Raw genomic sequence first — 23,569 nt, 5'->3', positions numbered from 1 at the left:
TTTCTTATCTTACTCCTATTATCAGAAGAACTCTTTATTCTTTTCATGTTGGCTCTGGACTCCAACACTACTTGGTTGATTTCAGCCCTGAGTTTGATTATTTCCTGCCTTCCACTCCTCTTGGATCTACTTGTTTCTTTTTGTTCTAGAGGTTTCAGATGTGCTGTCAAGCTGCTAGTGTATGCTCTCTCCAGTATCTTTTTGGAGGTACTCAGAGCTATGGGTTTTCCTCTTAGCACTGCTTTCATTGTGTCCCATAAGTTTGGGTATGTGGTGGCTTCATTTTTATTAAATTCTAAAGTCTTTAACTTTTTTGTCATTTCTTCCTTTACTAAGTTATCACTGAGTCAAGTGTTCTTCAGCTTTCATTTGATTTGGGGCTTTCTATTATTTTTGTTGTTCCTGAAGACCAGCCTTAGTCCTTGATCTGATAGGCTGCATGGGATTATTTCAATCTTCTTGTATCTGTTGAGGCCTGTTTTGTAACCAATTATATGGTCAGTTTTGGTGAAGGTACCATGAAGTGCTGAGAAGAAGGTATAGTCTTTTGTTTTAAGATAACATGTTGTATAGATATAAGTTAAATCCATTTGGTTCATAACTTCTGTTAGTTTCCTTGTCTCTGTTTAGTTTCTTCTTCTTCCATTATCTGTCTATTGCTGAGAGTGGGGTGTTGAAGTCTCCCACTATATTTTGTGTGGTACAATATGTGCTTTGAGCATTAACAAAGTTTCTTTTATGAATGTGGGTGCCCTTTCATTTGGAGGATACGTTTTTCAGAACTGATAGTTTATCTTGGTAGATTTTAACTTTGGTGAATATGAAGTGTCCCTCATCTTTTTTGATAACTTTAGGTTGAAAGTTGATTGTATTGGATATTAGAATGGATACTCCAGCTTGTTTCTTGGGACCATTTGCTTGGAAAGTTGTTTTCCAACCTTTTACTTTGAGATAGTGTCTGTCTTTGTCACTGAAGTGGGTCTCCTGTATGCAGTAAAATGTTAGGTCCTGTTTATGTATCTAGTCTGTTAGTTTATGTCTTTTTATTGGGGAATTGAGTCCATTGATATTAAGAGATTTTAAGGAAAAGTGAGTATTGCTTCCTGTTATTTTTGTTGTTAGAAGTGGAATTATGTTTATGTGGCTATCTTCTTTTTGGTTTGTTAAAAGAAGATTATTTTCTTGTTATTTCTAGGGTGTACTTTCCCTCCTTGTGTTGGAGTTTTCCATCTATTATCCTTTGAAGGGCTAGTTTTGTGGAAAGATATTGTGTAAAATTGTTTTTGTCATGGAATATCTTGGTTTCTCCATCTATGGTAATTGAGGGTTTTGCTGGGTATAGTAGCCTGGGCTGGCATTTGTGTTCTCTTAGGGTCTGCATGACATCTGTCCAGGATCTTCTAGCTTTCATAGTCTCTGGTGAGAAGACCAGTGTAATTCTGATAGGCCTGCCTTTATATGTTACTTGACCTTTTTCCCTTACTGCTTTCAATATTCTTTCTTTGTTTTGTACATTTGGTGTTTTGATTGTTATGTGACAGGAGGAATTTCTTTTCTGGTCCAATCTATTTGGAGTTCTGTAGGCTTCTTGTATGTCCCTGGGCATCTCTTTCTTTAGGTTAGGGAAGTTTTCTTCTATAATTTTGTTGAAGATATTTACTGGCTCTTCAATTTGGGAATCTTCACTTATTTCTATAGCTCTTATCCTTAGGTTTGATCTTATCATTTTGTCCTGGATTTCCTGGATGTTTTGGGTTAGGGACTTCTTGCATTTCACATTTGCTTTGACTGTTTTGTCAATGTTTTCTATGGTATCTTCTGTACCTGATATTCTCTCTTCTATCTCTTATATTCTGTTGGTGATACTTGCATCTATGACTCCTGATCTCTTTCCTAGGTTTTCTATCTCCAGAATTGTCTCCCTTTGTGATTTCTTAATTGTTTCTACTTCCTTTTTTAGGTCCTGGATAAGTTTTGTTTAATTCTTTCACCTGTTTAGTTGTATTTTCTTGTAATTCTTTAAGGAATTTTTGTTTCCTCTTTAAGGGCTTCTAGCTGTTTATCTGTTTTGTCCTGTATTTCTTTAAGGGAATTATATTATGTCCTTCTTAAAGTCCTCTATCAGCATCATGAGGTGTGATTTTAAATCCAAATCTTGCTTTTCTGGTGTGTTGTAGTATCCAGGATTTGCTGTTGTGTGAGAACTTGTTTCTGATGATGTATCCTTGGTTTCTCTTGGCAAGGTTCTTGTGCTTGTCTTTGTCTATCAGGTTGTCTCTGGTGGTAGTTGGTTTTTCTGTCTCTGGCTTGAAGTTGTCCCACCTGTGGGCCTGTAAACCTGTGTCAGGATTCCTGGGAGATGAGCTCTCCCCTGACAGGACCTGTGTACAGAGGGCTGTGGAACAGCTCCAGCTTCTGAGTGCAGATTGAAGTTGAAAGGACCCTGTCCCAGCTGCTCCAGAACTCCATTGCCCTGGCTAGTCCTGGCTAGTCCTGCATTAGACAGTCACTGGAGTGAAAATGGTGATCTCATCTCCAAGGTGGAGAGTCAGAGCACTCCCAGGAAACCAGCTTTTCCCTGGCAGTACCAGTGTACAGAGGACTACATAACAGCCCCAGCTCCTGGGTGCAGTTGGAGCCAGGAAGGACCCTGTCACAGCTGTTCCACTGCTCCTGTGCTCTGTGTGCTCTTGGCTGGTCCCACCTTACACAGTCATTGAAATAATTTAGCTCTGCAGGACAATGTGAATCCCTGAATTCATTGCCTATGACAACCACACTGCTGACTAAAGCACATGCAATATTTTCTTTTTCTCCCCAAAATACTAACTTTCATGTAGCTCTTGTTCTTCTACAAGGTTTATTCACCACTGGCCCAAATCTTTACTTTCCATTGCACATGCTTCCAATTTCTACCATGTCCTTCACTGTACCCACCTTACTGGAGCCCTGAAGTTGAGGTGCCACCTGACCAAGCCTGCTCAGTCAGTCAAACAGTATGCAGTATCCTTAACTATTACTGAAGTGTAGATTAAAGTTACTTTGAAATTCTGACCCTAGGCAGAATGATCAAGATCAGAAATACAAACAGCAGCAAACTTTGATGTGGATGTAAGAATAATAGACCCCTTAGGCCTATTAGTAGGATCGTAAGCTAATTCAACTACTGTAGAAAGAAGTCTGGAGGTTTCTTTAAAAAAGGAAAGGAAAGGAAAGAGAAGAAACAAAAAGAAAAGAAAAGAAAAGAAAAGAAAAGGAAAGGAAAGGAAAGAAAAAATACAGAATTGCTGTATGACCTAACTATATCACTTCTGGTCATATACCCAGAGGATTTTATATCCTAATGCAAGGATACCTGCACATCCATGCTTATCACAGCTCTACTCAGAATAGCTAAGAACTGGAGTCCACCAAGATATCCTTCAACAGATAAATGGATAAGGATATATGTAAACAATGGAATATTATTCACCAGTAAAGAAAAATGAAAGAATAAAATTTGCAATTAAAAGTATGAAATTGCAAAAATATATGTGATGTTACTTTGGCATAGAAACACAAATGCTGCCTGTTCTCTTTAAGACATACTTCCCAGCTTGCCACGCCAACTTGTCTACTCCAGTAAACTCTGCAGTGTCAGGCTTGAAGGCCTGATCATGGACCAGAGGCATACGGCTTCGAAGGGAATTTGCCTCCTGGGTATTCAGTCAGTCACTGTCATCTCCTAACTCAGACATGTTCCAGATTAGTCTTTCCAATACTCAACATGCCTTCTTATTCAGGCATAAGGGTGCCCCAAGAAATGATTAGTAAGTAGTTAAAACTAAGATGTAACACTGTTCCCTGGCCAGCACAGCCTTCTAATATATCGCAATTTATTACCAAGCTGTTGTTAGCTTGGAATTTCTCAAGGGGAAGCTGCCTTATCAGACAAGGTATCCTCAGAGTTAACAACAGAGGCCAGGCACTATTGCTAACTGTAAACATAGTTAGAATTCTCAGAGCAGTCCCACGGAAGACAGAATTGTTTTACATACCAGAGAGTAATTGAAGGGCTTTCCTCACTTATGGGCATTCTCAGGAACTACTAGATTGGGACTTCCTGGTGCTTCCCTCCAACAGACCCAGATAATTAGCTTGGGACTGCACTTCCATATGTCGTCTCTGCCATCATTTCTTCATCTACACCTTGTTGACCTGACTAGGATCTTGTTCCCCCGCCGGTTGAGGGAGGAGGGAGGCCCAGATTGGCCGGCCCATAGCACCAGCTTAAAATATTTTGTTTTGTATGTTTAACCTGAAGTATTGGTGGAAGCCAGAACACTAGAAATAGGTCACTTGAGGTAGAGATACCTTAAGGAAGAAGATATAATAAAATACAGATGAGAGAGAGAGAGAGAGAGAGAGAGAGAGAGAGAGAGAGAGAGAGAGAGAGAGAGAGAGAGAGAGAGAGGGAGAGAGAGAGCAAGAGAGCAGCAAGAGAGAGAAAGAGAGAGAAGGGGTAGAAATTTTAAAGCATGTAGAGGGGAAAAAATAGGAAATGGGATACTGGCAGGCTTAACCAAAATGAAGGGTGAATGAAAATCTGAATGGAAACCTAACAATCTTCAACTCAAAAAGTTAAATTATAGAGGATAATAAAACATATTCACTGAAAATGGTCTGCTGATTTTATTAGCACATTTGTTGATTGGATACTCTTTCATTAAGTTTTATTTTCTTTGGTATGGGGGTGAGGTGATGGTGGGGGGCACTTTGCTTATTTCTTTAATTGTGTACCATGTCTTATTTCTCTAGCTTAGACTATGAGAATTGTCTTGAATCATGGTGGTGAAAATGAATACCCTTATCTCCTTACAGATCTTAGAGAAAATTTTCTTAGCCTTTCCCATGGTTAGAATTGCTGTTTGCCTTTGGGGGCTTTAGCTTTCACTTGGGAACTTTGCTCACACCATTTATGTATGTATGTATGCATGTATGTATGTATGTATGTATGTGTGTATGTATGTATGTATGTGTGTATGTATGTATGTATGTGTGTATGTATGTATGTATATGTGTATATATGTATGTATGCATGCATGTATGTATGTATGTATGTGTGTATGTATGTATATATTTGGCTGTGTCTCATTCTTAGAGCATAAGTACTTCCTATGATTGGAAGTACTAAGTCTGTTTGAATTTACGTGATTACAGCTAGCATGTGTTTGCCTCATGATGGCTCACACATTGGGTCTTATACATATTTGATTTAAATAATGCTGAAGACATTTTAAAGTTGATGTTGAGAGGGATTAAACCTTTTGGAACTATTGGGATAAAGTGGGAGAAGAAAGTGGATACTGTGGGATTGAGAACAGAGTTGAATTTTCTAAATCATGGTGATGTCTTGCATTTTGGGGCTACAACTGAGGAGTCAGAGAAAGGACTGAAAGAGGTTAAGGGATTTGCAAGCTATAGGAAGAACAATATCAACCAACCAGACCCCTAGAGCTCCCAGGGACTAAACCACCAAGCAAAGAGTACACATAGAGGGATCCATAGCTCCAGCTACATATGTAGCAGAAGATGGTCTTGTTGGACATCAATGGGAGGAGAAGCCCTTGGTTCTGGGAAGGGGTTTGATGTCTAGGTGTAGGGGAATGCCAGGGCAGGGAGGCAGGAATGGGTGAGTAGATGGGGGATCACCCTCATAGAACAGGGATAGGGAGAGTGGTTTAGGGAGTTTCTGGAGGGGAAACCAGGAAATAGGATAACATTTGAAATATAAATAAATAATAATGTCCAATAAAAAGGAAAAAAGTTATCTGAAAATAATGGTATCAGAAGGTGGCTTGTTTAGGAAATTCAGTCATGGATCAATCAATGCATGAGGCTTGGAGAGCCCTCCATCCTCATTTTACTTCGTGAGTAAATCTGTATGATGTCATTCCACATAAGGTTAATGTTTGTCTTTAATTTCCTTTTGCCATGTTAGGGTACTGCCACTGGCCAGCAGATCTGGGCTTCCCTCAACCAGCAGGAGAAACGGGGTCCTAGTCAGGTTGACAAGGTGTAGGCGAAGAATGACAAACAGATTCGACACAAGGGTGTGGTGAATCTTAATGTATTTGTACAAGGTGAAATTCAGGCTTAAATAGCATACAGCAAGCAGGGCAGATGACAAGAGTCATGTAGGCAGGTGGGGGTTACAGCAAGGGCGCAAGACTGAGATCATGTAGGCAAGTGACTGCCACATCAAGGTTGGTAGGATCAGGTAGCCAGATGTGAAGCAGGCAGAAAAGCAGTGGAGCCCTCCCTGCTGGGGCTATTTTGGCATTCCTATGCTAATTCTCTGATTCTGCTGGAGGTAAGGACTAGGAGGTTCTGATCTAGCATTCCCTGCTAATTCTCTGGGTCTTGCTGGAGGCAAGCACTGGGAAGTTCTGACCTAACACTTCTAGCAAGGTCCTTGAGTGAGGGAAGCCCTTCAATGTGGGACTGCCCTAAGGAATGTGCTTGACTTCTGTTGCTAGCTCTGAGGAAAACCTGTCTGGCAAGGCAGATTACTTGAGAGAAATTCCAAGCTAAGGACAGCTTAGAATTGAATTAGGATAGGTTGGAAACATTGTGCTGGTCAGGAGACAATGCCCAATCTTAGCCATTTACAAATCATTTCTTGGGGTACCTTTATGTCTAAATAAGAGGGCTTGTTGATGATTGGAAAGACTAATCTGGAACACGTCTGAGTTAGGAGATGCCAGCAACTATCTGAATACCCAGGAGGCACAAGCTCCTTTTGGGGGCCATAACGCCTCTCATTCTTAATCAGGCTTTTACCCCCCGATAATTCAAATATGACTGGAGTAGACAAGTGGGCATGGCAGGGTACGACATTCCCCTTCCTCTTTATAGGCTATGGAAACAAGGCATCATCTTTGTGCAGAACTTCCAGTACTTGTCATAACTTTGATCTTGGAAAACTCAAACATAAGCTGTGTGGAAAATAAATTTCTATTATTTATAAATATCCAACCCCATTTTGTCAGAGCTCCCTGAACGGACTAGGGCAATTGTCATCTTTTTAGATTATTTTTCACTTGTATAGGATATTTTATCTCTCTGCACTGTCTTTTAAATAGAAGATGATGCTGGGCAGTGGTGGCACATGCCTTTAATCCCAGCAATTGGGAGGCAGAGGCAGGTGAATTTCTGAGTTTGAGGCTTGCCTGGTCTACAGAGTGAGTTCCATGTCAGCCAGGGCTACACAGAGAAACCTTGTCTCAAAAAAACAAAACAAAAACAAAAAAACAAAAAAAAAAACAACAAGAACAACAAAAAAGATGACAAAATATTTTGTGATTTGGGTTAAAATTTTAAATTATACTTATTGTCTCTGAATTATTTTTATTCATAAAATTTTGTTATTAATTTATTATATCTATTTAAATGTATTAGGTAAACACAAGGTAAAACCAAAACATATAGAAATGAACTAGGAAGAAAAGCTGGACATTGCCATGTACCTATAATCATAAATACTGGGATACCTATAGTAGAAAGATGACTTAAGACCAGGAATTCAAAGTTGGCCTGATTACATAGTACAAACTTCTCAACATACAAGCAGGCAACCATCCAAGCAAGCAAACAAATACCAGACTGCTGTTGAACCAAGAGTCTGTATGTCTGTACATTATTTTGACTTTGTATGGGAAACAAACATGGGTCTTCACAAAAAGAACCAGGAATAAATCAATTACATAAATAATTGTAGAAATAAAATAAATATATTCTTCAAATACTAATTTGGAAGTTTTTAGTAACCAAGGATTTGAATAAATAAATCAAAATAGAAAATCATGTGAGAATGGTCTCTGAAGGCTGCTATTGGAATACTTGCTCCCTGTCAGCTAGGATGAGGGTCTTTTAGCCCACACTCACAGTGACACACCTACTCCAACAGGGCCACACCTTATAATCATGCCACTCTCTGGGCTGAGCATATGCAAACCATCACAGAAGGAGAATCTTATTTTGACTGAAACAAAGCAATGATCCAGCAAGAAAGCACAGTTTTGAGGAGCGCGTCATATTCATACAAATGCCAGACAAGGTTAGACCTAGGCTGCAGCATCACTGCAGTGACTATGGTTTACTTGTACTTTTACTCTATCTTCATATACAGCCCCCACCTCCACAGCCAGAGCTGTCCCTATTACAAACACTGTGTACTTATGCACATAAACTGAGACCCAGCCCTTTCTAGCACATGCTCACAGAGAAGACTGCTTGCATTTTCAACTGTAGAGGCTTTGTTAAAGGCTTATTCTTTTCCACTCTGCCTCTTAGCCTAAGAGTTGAACAAATTCTTTGTCTAGTAAATAAATGACTCTCACTCTTGATTCATGGGACAGGTCCTAGGGTATGCATTTCTGCTATGTCATGTGCTCTATATCTTGATTATAATGTAATTATAGCACAGAGCAATGACAGGAACACTTTTTATTCTGTTTGCGAGACTTGAGCCTATTGACATATGATTTATAGAACAGTGAGCTATCTATTGTTATTCTCTTCATAACCCCCAAAACATATGAGCATACATGTAATACTCATTTGATTAGATCAAAGGGCTAGCTTTGTTTGGAAAGCCCTAATTATTCACAGCTCCTAAGTACATAAAACTTAGTAAAATACTGATTAATGGGTTGAAATTTTTGATTAATGTTATGAATGTCCAGAATGAATTCTAAAGCTTCCAAGAAAAGTACTTTATATTTACCTTTGATCAATTAGAACTCTAGGCTACATGATTAGAATGGAGTCATTCATAATATTTTGAATTACATTGCAACAGAATTACAAAGAGGTACTGATTATACACTTTGAGGAAATGAGAATGCTCTAGAAAAGAGGGGATGATATACATTATTCTATTCTTTTGTATGATAGCCACTACTACTTGAACTTACACAATGTTCTGTTCTCTACTCAGTTGCCACCTCTCCCTCTTTCAGCCATGTATACAGACACTGTATTTAAGGGATGAAGTGTTTTTAATCATCTTATGGTTGAGTGTAGTCAGTGTAGGACAGCAGGAATATAAGATTAAACTGAACAGACAGTGAACATAAAATGTTTCCCAGGACTCCTTGCTAGTGACGAATCTGAATTCAGAATTTGAGAATAGACACTGGAATGGATATTTACAAAACAGTATGTATTTGTTTTAATGATCAAGTCTTGGAAATTTCTGAACTACCTCAGTGTTCACAAAATTAATTTAATAACACAAAACTTTATGCTAAGAGAAAATACTATGTGATTCATGCACATCTTTCAATGGCTTCATTTTTTTCAAATGTTTGAGGAAAACGTTTGCCTCATGAATGTAGGAATGACTGTATTCACTTTTATGACATCTGAAGGACCTTCTCTTTCTTCAGAAAGGGAATCAGATACAAGGTAGACATTGTGTTTTGTCATATCTGCTTCAAAATATTTTTGAAGTGTTGGGCAATAAATGATATAGGAGGTAAAGAGTGATCAACATGAAAGTGCCAATGTTTATAAAACATGATTATGTAGATTCAGTAAGACCATCATAGATCCCTCCATCAGCACCCTGTCAGATGAGCAGTGCAGAAATGCAGGTCAGCTGTAAAAGAGGGTCTCTATCCCACACAGATTCGAGAAGCAGGTTAATGTGACCTTAAGGCTTATCATTTCCCAGAACTATCCCCTCTTCTATCATTGTACCTCACAGCTTTAGACTCCGCATAAACATCAGGGGGATATTCTGAGACTTTGATCTGGGAGGAAATGGTACAACAAATGTATCATAGTAACTAAGAGCAGATTAGTAAATGACAAGCGTGAATGCTTGTCATTCTATGTCAGATGTTCTACCAGCACTATACATTTATTTTCTCATTAAATACTTAGGAGAAACAAACATTGCAAGTATTATTTCTATAAAAAAAAACCAGGAAATTGATTATAATTACTTTAAGAAAGGTGTTGCCAATAGCCCTGGGGCTAATTATATTTGATGCTATTTCCTTTCTCCTGTGAGGGGCTGTGAACAGGAATCAGTCAGCACTCAGGTGGCTTCCTGTAAACCTTCCTTCCCCCTTAATCTATAAATAAAGGCTAGAGTCTGTGATTGGACAGAGAAGGGGGGAAGGTGGAGCTGAAAGCTGTGGAAGAGAAAGAGAGGAAGACAGAGGAGGAGCTGGAAGGAAAGCAGAGCAGAAACATGTGGCCTGGAGAAACTGCAAGTTATAAGGGGTCTCATAGATGGGGAAAATTTTAGTGTAGTTGTAGATAATCTGCCCAGTCTAGGCACAGAGCATGTATTCATATTAATTCAGTTGTGTTTTCATTGCTGGACCATATTTGGGTTGGAGATTTACCACAACAGAAAGCCTTTTTTAAATTAAAGACAACACATGAGAAGTGGAAGACTTAAAGTAGAAACACTCCACAAGAAGAAACCTGAATAGCTAAATACATATTTTTTTAAAGTGGTAGACTCCTAAAGTGTTTAGGAGTCACAGAAGACACATTAGCAGTATTTAGAAACCTCTATATATCAATAATATTGATTAAGAATTAAATCTTTTGATGATATTTAAGAGCCAGAAAGACAGTGGGAAGATCTCTATTCACTTTTGGTCCATTATTTTGAATTTTTGGACTTTTGAAATGTATTAAAATAAAGTAAAGACATACTGCATGACATACTAGCATTTTTATTAGGTACCTGGTGACATCTTCTCCTTTCCTGTTGCCTTCTGTTTCCTATCCTCAGTAACTCACTGCCACATTTCCCAACTATGATGTTCTACTATAAAGAGTATGCTCTGTACCAGAGTCAAAATAATCCCTTCTTTTCAGGACTTTTATTGTTTCTAATAAAGGCTATAAACTGCCCAAATAGTAGACTTATCATATTCCACACATTGACTCTAGAGTCCAAGAGAATTTGTTCCCTCAGATGGTGAGAAGAAAATTTACTTCTGCTGCCTACTGAGGATCTTTGCTTCTTATGGCCCACTGATAGCTGGGGAACCTATCTAGTTGCTTGTTTTATTGCTTGTTTGTTTTGCAAAACGCTGCCACATTTCAGTTACTATCAGAGATATCTAAGATAAAAACACTTATTAGAGAAAGGTTTCTTTTCTCTAATAATATTTCTTTGTGTTTGGTGCATGGCATATTGACACTACAGGTTTTGAGCATAGAGTGAGTGAGTATAGCACGCTAAGAGCACATGAGGGAACACAATGCTCACCAAATGATGGGCAGTAATGAAGAGGAAGGAAAAGAAACTGGAGTTCCTTTGAGGACAAGGCTTCAATGCCTTAACCTGTTGTTAGTAGGTCCTACCTCTTCAATGTTATCTCACAGCCTACTATCATCATGCAGTGGGGAACAATCTGACAGATCAGCCATTGGATTGTAAAGATTGTATATATATATATATATATATATATATATATATATATATATATATATATATGCAGATTTATTGGGAAACCCCTTCTCAGGTGGGTGAGTTCAACATTCCCAAGGATATGGCCAGGGGATTTGCCATGGGGAGGGAGACAGAAGGAGGGAGACAGAAGGGAGGGGAAAGAGAAAGAGAGAAGGCATGGGTGTAGAGACAAGGAGAGAAAGGAAGGGAAGAAGGAACGGCCAAAATGTCTAGATTACATATGGAACAGCTTCTGGGGGAACGGCAGCCCTGCCCCTGGGCTGGAAATTTTAGGGGCATGGAACCCAAGGAATGTATATATGTATGTATATAAGTATGTATGTATGCATATATGTATATATGTCTTATACAACTATACTTCTATATTACTACACCAGACATGTTGAAAATATAGCAAGTTAAAATACTTCCAAACATGCCAAGCTTGAATTTCTTTTGTTGAGAAATTGCTCATTTATATGCTCACGTACAAACATCTCAGCTGTGTTCATGTTACCTATTTCAAGGACAGTCTTTTGAATATTGAAGTATAATATCTACACCTCAGAAACTGTGATGATTATAGAGAAACCCATCACTAGTTCACAACCAAAAATGATTCATGCATTTGCTTTACAGACTGAAGACTTAGCGGATAACTTTATGTATCATTTAAAACTTATTATTTAGGGTTTTTTCATCTTGGTAACTCACCTTGTTCACTTTCAAATTTTTATTTTTCCCTGTATTCAAAGCAAATTTAAATGTACCTATAGATAAAATAATAATAAACTTGCACAAAGTATCCCAAAGAAGAAAACTGCATAGAGATAGAGAGAAATCACTAGTTTAGTTTATGTAAATCTGCTTCTTTAAAAGTCAGACTAGTTGCAAATACTGTAATATTTTATAAATCTCTCATTATGGGTAGAAAATGAGTTTTACAACAGAAGAAAATGAAACACAAATGTAAAACCCCTTTGCATCCATATTCAATATAATATTTTTTCCTAAAAGAAAACAATTTACATTTAAAATGCATAAGCATTGGCTACACATGCAGAGATGTAGCGGTACCTGCTTTGCACCCTGAAGAGAGGCACTGCAATTTTTTCTAATCTATATTACTATCTATTATCTTCTGCTTGCTTGAAAACTATTTTAGTAATGCTATTCTAAAAATTAAATGATTATAATATAGCCCAAGCACATGTTAGATCTCAAATTCAATATCATAAATATGGTTCTCTACCTCTACAAGAAGTTTATGAATTTAAAACCAAGACCAAATGCACATTCAGGAGACAGGGAGTAGTCTTAGTTTTAGTTTTTCTGCTGTGTTTTTTTTTCTTAGATGAAATTCTGTAGCATCATGACCCCTACTGCACACAGACACCAGCAGACTATAATCAAGAAACACAACTTTAAGGACACAAATTATCTCTTGTTCTTTTTATACCACATGAGTCTTTGGGAATCCCACTGTAGGACAGATCATTTTCTATGTCAGGCTGTCTTGACAAGAGCTTCTCTTACAGGAAATACCATTCTACCACATCTGCCTTTCTTCTTTTGTTTTGAAAAAACTTCCCCTACCTATCATGATACCTTCTTTATTGTATTTAGATTGCTGAATTTTAAATTATAATCTAAAGTCCTATGACAGAGGCCTTTTCCTAGCCTTTTAGTTCAAAATGTTTCATATAATATTTATATTTCACTTTTCTAATGATAGTATTTCATTTAAAATTTTAATTGTTTGATACATATTAGAAATTACAATATTGGAATAACTAGATTAATAAATAAAAAAAAATATTTGTACTATGATAGCAGTTCATCAGATCTCAGGCAAGGTCTGCTCAGCTCCTGCACTGAAAGCCTAGAGTGGATCCTAGTAGAAGCACATACTTTGCTGCTAATTGATGGCTACATTGTCTCTTCATTCTGTCAATATCTTAGTTAGGACTTTATTGCTATGAAGAGACATTATGACCAAGGCAACTCTTATGAATACAAGCATTTACTTGGGGCTGGTTTACAATTTCAGAGGTTTAGTTCTTTATCATCATGGTAGGAAGCATGGTAGCAAGCAGGCAGACATGGTACAGGAGGAGCTGAGAGTTCTACATTTTGATCTGAAGGCAGTTAGGAGGAAGCTGGCATTCCAAACTGGGTGGAACATGAACACAGGAGATGAGACCTCAAAGCAAGTGCCCACCGCGACTCACTTCTTCCAACAAAGCCACACCTATTCCAACAAAGCCACACCTAATAGTCCTACTCCCCATGGGCCAAGAATTCAAACGAACTATGGAGTCTATGGACACCATACTTATTCAAACCACCACAAGTGCCATGCTCATTTGACTCTGCATTGTGCTCTTATGTTTGTTATAGCTGTCTCTCCATCTTTATAGCTATACATATATAGAATTGTATCAAATTCTTTAGGCACATACACTTGTAAAGAAATGTACAGAATTCAGAAATTAAGGGTTTCAGCATTTTTATCTACTTATAAGAAGTGTTTACTGAAGCTCCTAAGGTTGAGATCATTAAAATACTTTAAAATTTTTATGTCTGCTATATTGTTTGTTCTCTTTTAGATTAACTTTATTTATAAATTCTTGCTAAGAGAAGTTAAAAAGTCCATAATACAGAAACTACTGGTCATAGGATCAGATTATACATAAAATAGACAGTTTTAAAGAGCAGAACTGAAAGTTCAATTTGATTAATGAAATAATGAACTATTAAGGCATATATGATAATTTCTAAGACCCACAAAGAAGGAGAGAAAATCCTGTCAGAACAGTGTTGCAGGAAATATCAAAAATGTAGCAGCACCCCACGCTAAACCCAGCTATTCTCAGCCCTGGTGTGCTGGCCCACCAGTGGAGGGCAATGACCAGCTTGTTCTTATCTCATAGAGACTGTGACTCAGAGTTCCAAAATCGCTCACTGAACCAAAGTTCCCACTGGTGGGTCACTACTACACCAGCCTCATGCTTCAAAACTCCCATGAGTGGTGCACATTAGGCAATTCCAAGCTTTGCTGCTGTACCTTTCTCTCTGGAACCCTGTTGAGCTGCCGCATGAAGGAAAACATCACACAAACTTAGCTCAGAAACAATGGTAACTCAATCACTGAGAGCAACAACTAGAATCCTAATCTTATAAGCCATATTAAATCTAAACACACTGATGGCAAATCCTGGAGGATATGCCATTGAAACTGGGAGACACCAATAGCTACATCTTGTCCCCTTGATATCCTTCTCTGAAAGCCCCTATTTCTCTCCGGCCTACTTTCTTCCTCTATTCAACCCGGAAGTCCCGCCTACTTGCCCAGTGATTGGCTCCTTTATGCATTAGGGTGGTTTACAAGAAGTCACCTGAGTACATGACTCATTCCTGGGAAAGCTGAATTAACATCAAAATACAACTAACACCAGGGCCATCCACAACAGATCAGTGGATAGACTCTGGATATCAGTAATAACAAGTAGTGATAGGGAGAATTAAAGGTGTAACAAAAGCCCTGCAGAGATGCTAAACTTCACTGTGCATTACAAGTCACTGCAACAAGGTTATTCTTGTTATAAAGAGTTGATTCAAACAGCTTCTATATATTCTTAATTATATATGTTACCTGAAAATGTTTCCAAGATTTTGCTCTTTACAAAGTTTGTTCTTGTTGAATACTGCCTTTTTAGTGTTTCATAATTTAGTATGGAGAAGCATAAAAAGAGAAAAGACATAAAAGTCACAAGGTAATGGCTTCTTGGTCTATGTGATGTCAGTGTTACCATATAAACATGTCAACATGGCATGCCTGTAAACATAAGATTTGCTATTCAATAATTACTGTTAAACTAAGATTTATAAAATCATCTCCTACTGATTTATATAGATGTACTGGTTACAGTGAGTAGCACTTTAATTGTCAGATATTATCTCTTCCTTTCCCTTCTCCCACAGGTGTGCATGCATGCAAACACACACATCCTCACAGATGCCAGATTAGCATGTCCCTTCTGCACTTTCTATTACTGTCTTCCTTGGATGACTTCTTCCTTCCTCTCAATCCATCTGGATCCTGACCACACCTCATAAGTCACTGATCAGATGACATTCACTTTTCAATACTGAGACCTCTTCTATAGCCTTTTATTGTTATCTGTCAATAATCACATACAGTCAAGCAGATGTACACAGGACATACTTAGTCAAGCTTATGATTATCTATTGTTCTACAGATGGAATCATAAAAGCAGACACCATGCAGATATGTTGTAAGTATGATCTCTTCTATACATAGTTGGTTAGGCACTGCTCCTTCAGAATTCTGTCATAGTAGGGCACCAAAAGATTGGCATTGGGAGATATCACCATACTGGATATTGACTTCAGTAGGAACAAAAAGAAATTTTAAAATGCTATTCTTTTTCTTGAAAATCAAATGTAATGGAAACCATGAGAAAGGAAGTGTAATAGTACCTTATTCATTGTCTTTAGCCTTCTCCATCTGTATACCAGTGAATGCTTATACTTTGCCTTTTAGGTAATTTAAGAAAGTGAAGTAGGTGCCATTAATTTTAGATTTATATGTTCCATATGTCTTGACATCTTGAAGTATCTTGCTGAGATGCGTGACATAGTTTAACATATTAAAAGTAGTAGAGTCTAAAGAGCTTTCAAATGTTTCACAATTTAATCACACACACACACACACACACACACACATTTTTAAGCAATACAGAGAAAGAGAGAGGGACAGAGAGAAAGAGAGAGTCTTAATCTATGGTCTGTGATGGCCTTGAACTCTCCACACTCCTGCCTCAGCTTACAGATCATATTACTGTATTGAGGAGAAAAATGTCTCTTCTAGTCTCTATACTTAGTACTTAAGAGCTTCTCAATGAATCCACCAAAGGATAGTGTAAAAGAAAAAAGAAGCATCTAATTAAGTTAATATTTTATATATACAACAAGTATATGTTTATATACATGTTTATTTCAGACATGTTTGTTTACATAAACTCATATTGAAGTCAACTCTCTGTTTCAACGATGAGTTCTTGTCAGGGAGAGAAAGAGATAGGTATCTTTCTAAACAGAAATTTGTGACCTACATTTAGCTTATTGAGATAAGAACAGAAACTATGTCTTGTACCTATGGATTATCAATTTCCTTCAGATCAAAAGTATCTTTATTCCAATGTAACATAATAGGAGGTGGAATATTGTGACTACTTTTACCTGTACTGTACTTTAACTGTACCATAATACGCACAAGATCAAATCTTAATTTCCACTTTGAAAGAATAGTCAATATTTTTGGATTATTGAAAATGGAGATGTGCCTTATGTTGTAGGACATGATGTACTATGATCAGCCTCAAAGCTTCTAAGAAAATAGATTAACAGAACTCATCAATAGTTGAACAGTGTGGTGCACTGTAGTGGACAGAAATGTAAATGTTGATTTGAAATCTTAATTTTTAAGCCAGAGTTTCAGCATTTACAGAGAGAAATTACTCCAGTTTAGTATCTCTTTCAGTCGATGCTCTTAATCTATTAAGTAAGGCTAACAAGCCAAAATTGTAAGTTCTAAAGTTCAATATAATGCATAAAGATTTTAGTATTATTTCCTCTGCTAAAATAATTTTGTCCTGTATATAATTTCTTTACTGAAGAATAATGTAGACATTTAAGTTTTCCAGAACTGTGACCAATTCACTGAATTTTACTAATATTGTCAATATCTACTTTTGGAGTTAGAATAATATGAACAATCAAACATGTACACAAAATTCAAAGCAATAAATTTCTTTTTCCTAGTTTTGCAGACATTGACAAAAGATGTATACTCAGTATCTAGTAGGTACCCTTTTGAGAATATTGAGACATGTCTACTTCTCTCCCAAGGCTGCTTGGTGGACCAGAAGATGTTACACATGGTAGGCATTTCTACTGGAGAGGGGACTACATAATTTCAAGACACAGGCAAGCTTATGCATGCTAAAACAATCATGTAGTGTTTTCTCCCGTATCCTATGTATCACTAAAATGTTCTGTGAATATAGAAGTTGGGATCTTCAGTAGGGTTATAAAAATACTTACTTAAAAAAGACTTACTTCCTATGTTTCTAATTTTAATTTTATTTTTAATTAACAGGACACTTGTAAACATTCTTAGGACTTGCTGTGATATTTTGAAATGTTTCCAATATAAAGTGTTTAGACTAACTCACAAAATTGTCAACTGATATTCACATTCTGAGTGTGTATGGTGAAAATATTTAAAAACTATTCTTTGTGCAAGTTTGAAATATACCATTTTTTAACTTATTTTAGTCACTTTCTATGAATCATTGCCTACTCTCCTACTAAAAATTTGTACCATTTGATTAGTATGAACCTTTTCCCACCCAGCCTTCTATCCTAGTGTCCCATGAGTATTATGGTCTTTGCTTCTCTGAGATTAACTTTTAAGAGTCCTTTGTAAATGAGATCATGTGGAATGATGTATCTCATGATTTTTAATAATATAGTATCTCCCATGTTCATCCATGTATATTATAAATAATTGGATTTTTATTCTACAACCCTAGCTGGATATTAGTTAACTGTAGATATATTGAATATAAATAATTTTTGACAGTAGGTTTCATTTTGGCCTTGAGACAAGATAGCATTGTTTCAATGTCATGAAGTTTTATATACCTGATTATAGGTTGATGGACACTACAAGACTTTTCTTTTTTCCTTTAGTAAGAATGGAGGCTACACTAAATTCATGCTCCCTGACAGAATGTGTCTGGTTCAACAGGGTCATGATCAGATGCAATTATTTTAGCTTCTACTACATTTCTGATACATTTCTGTTCCCAGTACAGCATCTAGACTTTGCCACATTGGTACCCCAATTTTAGTGAGAGAAAATAAAGTTATAATATTCATAAGCTGTTAAACAAAGCAACTCTCTACTAGTTGTTCCTATACTAAGTAAAGAAAATAAAGAACCTATGGTTTGTTAATATGGGTAAGCAATGTTATCATTATCATATTGTTCTATAATAATGATCAATAGCAAAATGGGCAAAAATATGATATCTGTAGTTCAATATTCTAGTATTGATTGAATCACAGTTTTACATTGTCACTTCAAACAAAAATACTCCAAAAATATACATACCAAATATAGAAATATGTTTATATATACAAAAAACATAAATATATGAAAACTTATTTATAAATAGGATATTAAACATTGAAACAACTGACAGCAAATGCTTTTGAGGTTGTGAAGAAACATAGCCCATCATTTATTGTTATTAAGAATGAAAAATCATAGAGCCATTCTGCAAACAAATATGGAAAATTCTCAAAAAACTAAAAGCAAGTCTGCCATATGACCATTGTCATACATGCAAATGGTTTATACCTTACTCCACAGATACATGCTTGAAATGTTTATTGTTGCCTATTCACAATAACTAGGAAATTGAAACCACCTAAATGTCCTTTAACTGATGAATAAATAATAAAAATGTTATTCATATACACAATGGAATACTATTCATCTATAACAAAAAAAAATGAGTGCACTAAGAAAAGATTTTATTGAGTGACATAATCCAGTTCCAGAAAGACAAATAGCTCTTATCTGTGGCTTCTATCTCCAAGTCTTCAGATACATGAGTATACAGTATGGCGTAACCACAGAAACTGGGAAAGTATAAAACAATCATGGGTAAGGAGGGGACTTGAGAGGGATAGTGGTATTATGAAGTGGAAAGATTTAATAATTGGGGTGGAGCTTCAATTGGAGAGAAGAGAGAGGTCAATAGAAAAGGAGGAAGGATGAGGTACAAGTGACACCAAGACTGATAAAGCCTAAAAAAATTACATTGTTTTATATTTACAAAACTGATAGATAATACCTGTAAATATATATATATATATACTCCTACATATACATACATACATGTATGTGTATATACATATGTATATATGTATAATATATAATAAATAATATAATGTATATAATATAATATATGTATAATATATAATACATGATTATGTATAATATAATATATATATTATATGTAATATATAAAAGAAAGTCAAGCCATTTTATTTGTAAATCTTCCCAGTAAATGCCATAGAGTAACAAAAATCCAGTACCAGTCACAAGAAACCCCCTTTTAAACAGTTAGTCAGGGTAGTCCTAGTGTCTCTTAAAACACTCTAGGTTATTGATATGGTCCTTTGTTCCCTCGCAGAGACTGAAGTAGGCCCCTCTTAGTGAAGACACTGTATACTTAAGACAGAGGACTTGGTGGTTTGGGCTGGATTTGACCTGTAAACCCCTTTCCTGTGGTCTAGCTCCCATGGTTCCAGAAAATGCTATACATGTTGCCAAGAGAGGTTGAAGCCTACACAGCTTCAACACTTGTGAACTGTAATAATGAGAATGAACAGATATGCATAAAGGTAACAACAAACCCATAGATTGGTGACAAGTGTTAGCTATTTAATTAGAGTTAAGATCCATTCAATATGAAGGAGATCATGTTTGGTACTGGAAACAAAGTTGCCTTCCGAAATCTAGTGAGATTATAGAATTAAAAATAAAATTTACCATTGCCAACTTGTTTGACTAGCATAATTCCTTATGATATTCTAAATCATACCTGTATACCACAGATATGTGTAGTCATGACTGCTCACCAAAGAATCCTATTTTTATAGCAAATGGAAATCATTACAGAAAACTGCTGCGGGCCTGCCAACCTTGGCCCCTTAACCTTGGCCCCTTAACCCGCGGGAGAAACAGGGTTCCAGTACAGGTTGGCAAGACATCGGCGATTAAAAAAAAATGGCAGACACAACACAAGGAATTGCAGGATCTGAAACTATATTCTTAAAATTAAGCATCAAACCTTTATGGTCATTACAAATGAAAAAGAAAAGTCAGGCGGCTATGGGTCTAAAGCAGCAGCAGCCTCTTCTAGAGAGGCGCTACCCCCCTGCCTCCCCCCACCCCCAGCTCCAAGCTCCAAGCACTTGGATCCTCCGGCCGAGGGGCTGCTGGAGAGCCATCCAGGAGGGTAGAGGCTTGAATACTTGCTGCAGCACTCTCTCACTCACACACCCAGCTCAAGGTCAGCCCATCCTTAGTAAACGCCCAACTATGCTAATATTCTGGGCAAGCAGAGATATGCCCCAGGGGTTCCATTCTTGCTAATTCCTGGGAGTGGCTCAGCTGCCTGTATGTGAATGAAAAACCACAGCTGGACACATGTAGAGATTAACAGATTGTGGGGAGCCAATCTCCACTGAATATATCTACATCATAGATCTTGCATCTGTGGCCCAGAGCCCATCTAGGAAGAGGGTGTAGAAAGATTGCAAGAACTAGAATACCAGGAAGTCTGCTGTGAAACCATTTCTCCTATACACATGAATATGTCTACATTTACATCTGTCTGTCTGTCTATCTATCTATCTATCTATCTATCTATCTATCTATCTATCTATCTATCTATCTATCTATCTATAATTCTTACAAGTTCTTCCATGACCCTCCTATTCATCTCCTTCTCTTCTGGATAGTTTTGTGTTAGCTTGACACAAGCTAGGGCCATCTGGCAGGAGAGAATCTCAATTAAGAAAATGTCTCCATAAGATTGAGAGGTAGACAAGCTTTTAGAGTATTTTCTTAACTCATGATTGATAGGAAAGAGTTGAGCTATTGTAGATGGTACCATGCCTGGACTGGTAGTCATGGGTTTTATAAGAAAACAGGCTAAACAAGCCATAAGGAATAAGTTAATAAGTACCACTTCTCCATAGCATCTGTATCAGCTCCTGCCTCCAGGCCCCAGTCCTGCTTGTATTACTGTCCTGAGTTCCTTCAGTGATGGACTAAGATGTAGAAGTATAGCCAAATAAATCCTTTCCTACCCAACTTGCTTTAGGTCATGGTGTTTCATTATAGTGAAGATACCTTCCCACCTTGATGTTCTCTCTTCCTCATTTATTAATTTATTTATTCTGCTGTTGTTGTTATTCTTCCTATTATTATTATTATTATTATTATTATTATTATTATTATTATTATTACAAGCCTCCTGAATCTAATTAGTGCTGACCACATGTGTATGTGTAAGGGCATCCACTGAGTTATGGACAATTTACTGCTTGCCACATCCCAGAAGGAAAGTGAGTCTCTCTTCTTCAGTAGCAATCAGCAGCTAACAGCTCTTTAGCTAGGGTTGAGGCTTTAGGAATTCCCCAACCCATGTTAATTTTGACTTGCTCTATCTTGTCCAAGTAATCACAGCTTCTGTGAGGTTGTGTGTGTATCAGATAGGTGATATATAGAGAACAGAATTTTACCAAATTCCTCCCCATCCCCTAGCTCTTGAATTCTTTGTGCCCACTCTTCTGAGACATTCCTGGAGCCTTGCTAAGAGGAAGTTGATAAAGATGTCTTCTAGGGTTGAACACTTACATCCAATTATTCTCACCAATTTGAACAGTTATTATCTCTGCTTTAACCACTATCTACTGAAAAAGAAACGCCCATTTCCTCTCCTAAGGTGAGAGAAGCACAGATCTATGGACACAAGCATAAAAATTAAGAAGAGGATTGGTATCACATCTCAATAGATAAAAGCACTTGCTGTTTTTGCAGGGGACCTAGATTCAGTTTACAGCATCCACATATCGGCTTATAATCATCCATAGTTGCAGTTCCAGGCCATTCAACACACTCTTCTTGTTTCTACAGGTTTCAGGTATATTAATAGTGTACATAGATACATGTAGAGAAAACACATAAAACAAAACAAAAGAAATCTTTTTATTTAATTGGGTGGTGGTAGTGACAACATTTAGTAAACACTGAAAGTCAATTTTCCCTTCAGGCCTATGATCTCACTAATGAACTTTGACCAGGTTTTAGTTCCATACATGATGCCCCTTATTTTGGTCAGGTTCAAATCCAATAGGAAGTACTTAGTTACCCCAATAACTACCATGCCATTATAGCGCCAGTGGGTACATCTTACCAATTGGTTGGTACTATAACATGCTGCGGTCCAGCACTAAGAAAGACCAATGATGTCTTTTCTTTTGCAGCCAACATAGCAGTTTCCAGCACTGTGAAAGCTAGTTATCAGGGAGAAAATTTCCTGTTTTACTGAGATTGGCTTTAGTGTCCTGTAAGCAAAGTGAGTGATATCTTGAGAAGTCTTACCATTTAGTTATAATAGTAAATTAAGACTAACAAAAATATGCCACATTGTTTTATAGATTTCTAGGTCCTTTGTGCCCAATAATGTTTTAGGGCAGTATCTTGAACCTAGCTCTGTGATTCTCATTAAATAACCCATGTCTTTTGGTGGCAATATTGTCTACCCATTCAGGCTACTCTTTGTCAAACTTTATACTTCTTTTAAAAAACTTTCCTTACCAACAAGTAGATTTTTACAAGGCTGCTTCCAACACTCACAGTCTGGTTATACTGCTCCTTAAAAACTGCTTTCCCCTGCCTTTTAAGTTAAAAAAAAAAAAAAGATAAATGTTGTAAGCCAATATGTAACAAGTCTGATGAAGTTTAGTAGTTATGTGTGAGTATTAGGAGACAGAAGTTGAAGTTTGATGCTGAACAGAAAAATAAAATGTTAGAGAGTGACTGTGTATAAAAGGAAGTCTAGCACAGCAAAATGAAGAAATCCAAAAGAATTATCAGAGGCTGTTAAGAAATCATCTGTGATTAATACGAAAAAGCCTAAATAGAAAAATCCATTTAAACATCTAAAATCTTTAACAGAAAATATTTGAGCAATTGCTGATATATAAATAAGAAAATCAATATTGGTTAATAGCTATTAAGAACTGTTGCCGCTGGCCGGCAACAGGAGGGTTACACAGAACAACTACATTTTATCCTATCTTAGAATCTAAGGGTATAACAGTTTTTTGATTTTTGTTCAGTGACATGACAGTACTAAACAATCAGTGTATTTTAACTGACTTCACTGGAATTTCATTTGAAAGAGGGGCTTCAGGCCTTGCAAATTTGTA

The sequence above is a fragment of the Mastomys coucha genome, unplaced genomic scaffold (genome assembly GCF_008632895.1).
Source record: "Mastomys coucha isolate ucsf_1 unplaced genomic scaffold, UCSF_Mcou_1 pScaffold15, whole genome shotgun sequence".
In the NCBI taxonomy this organism is placed as follows: domain Eukaryota; kingdom Metazoa; phylum Chordata; class Mammalia; order Rodentia; family Muridae; genus Mastomys; species Mastomys coucha.
Note: the sequence above shows the minus strand (reverse complement) of the source record.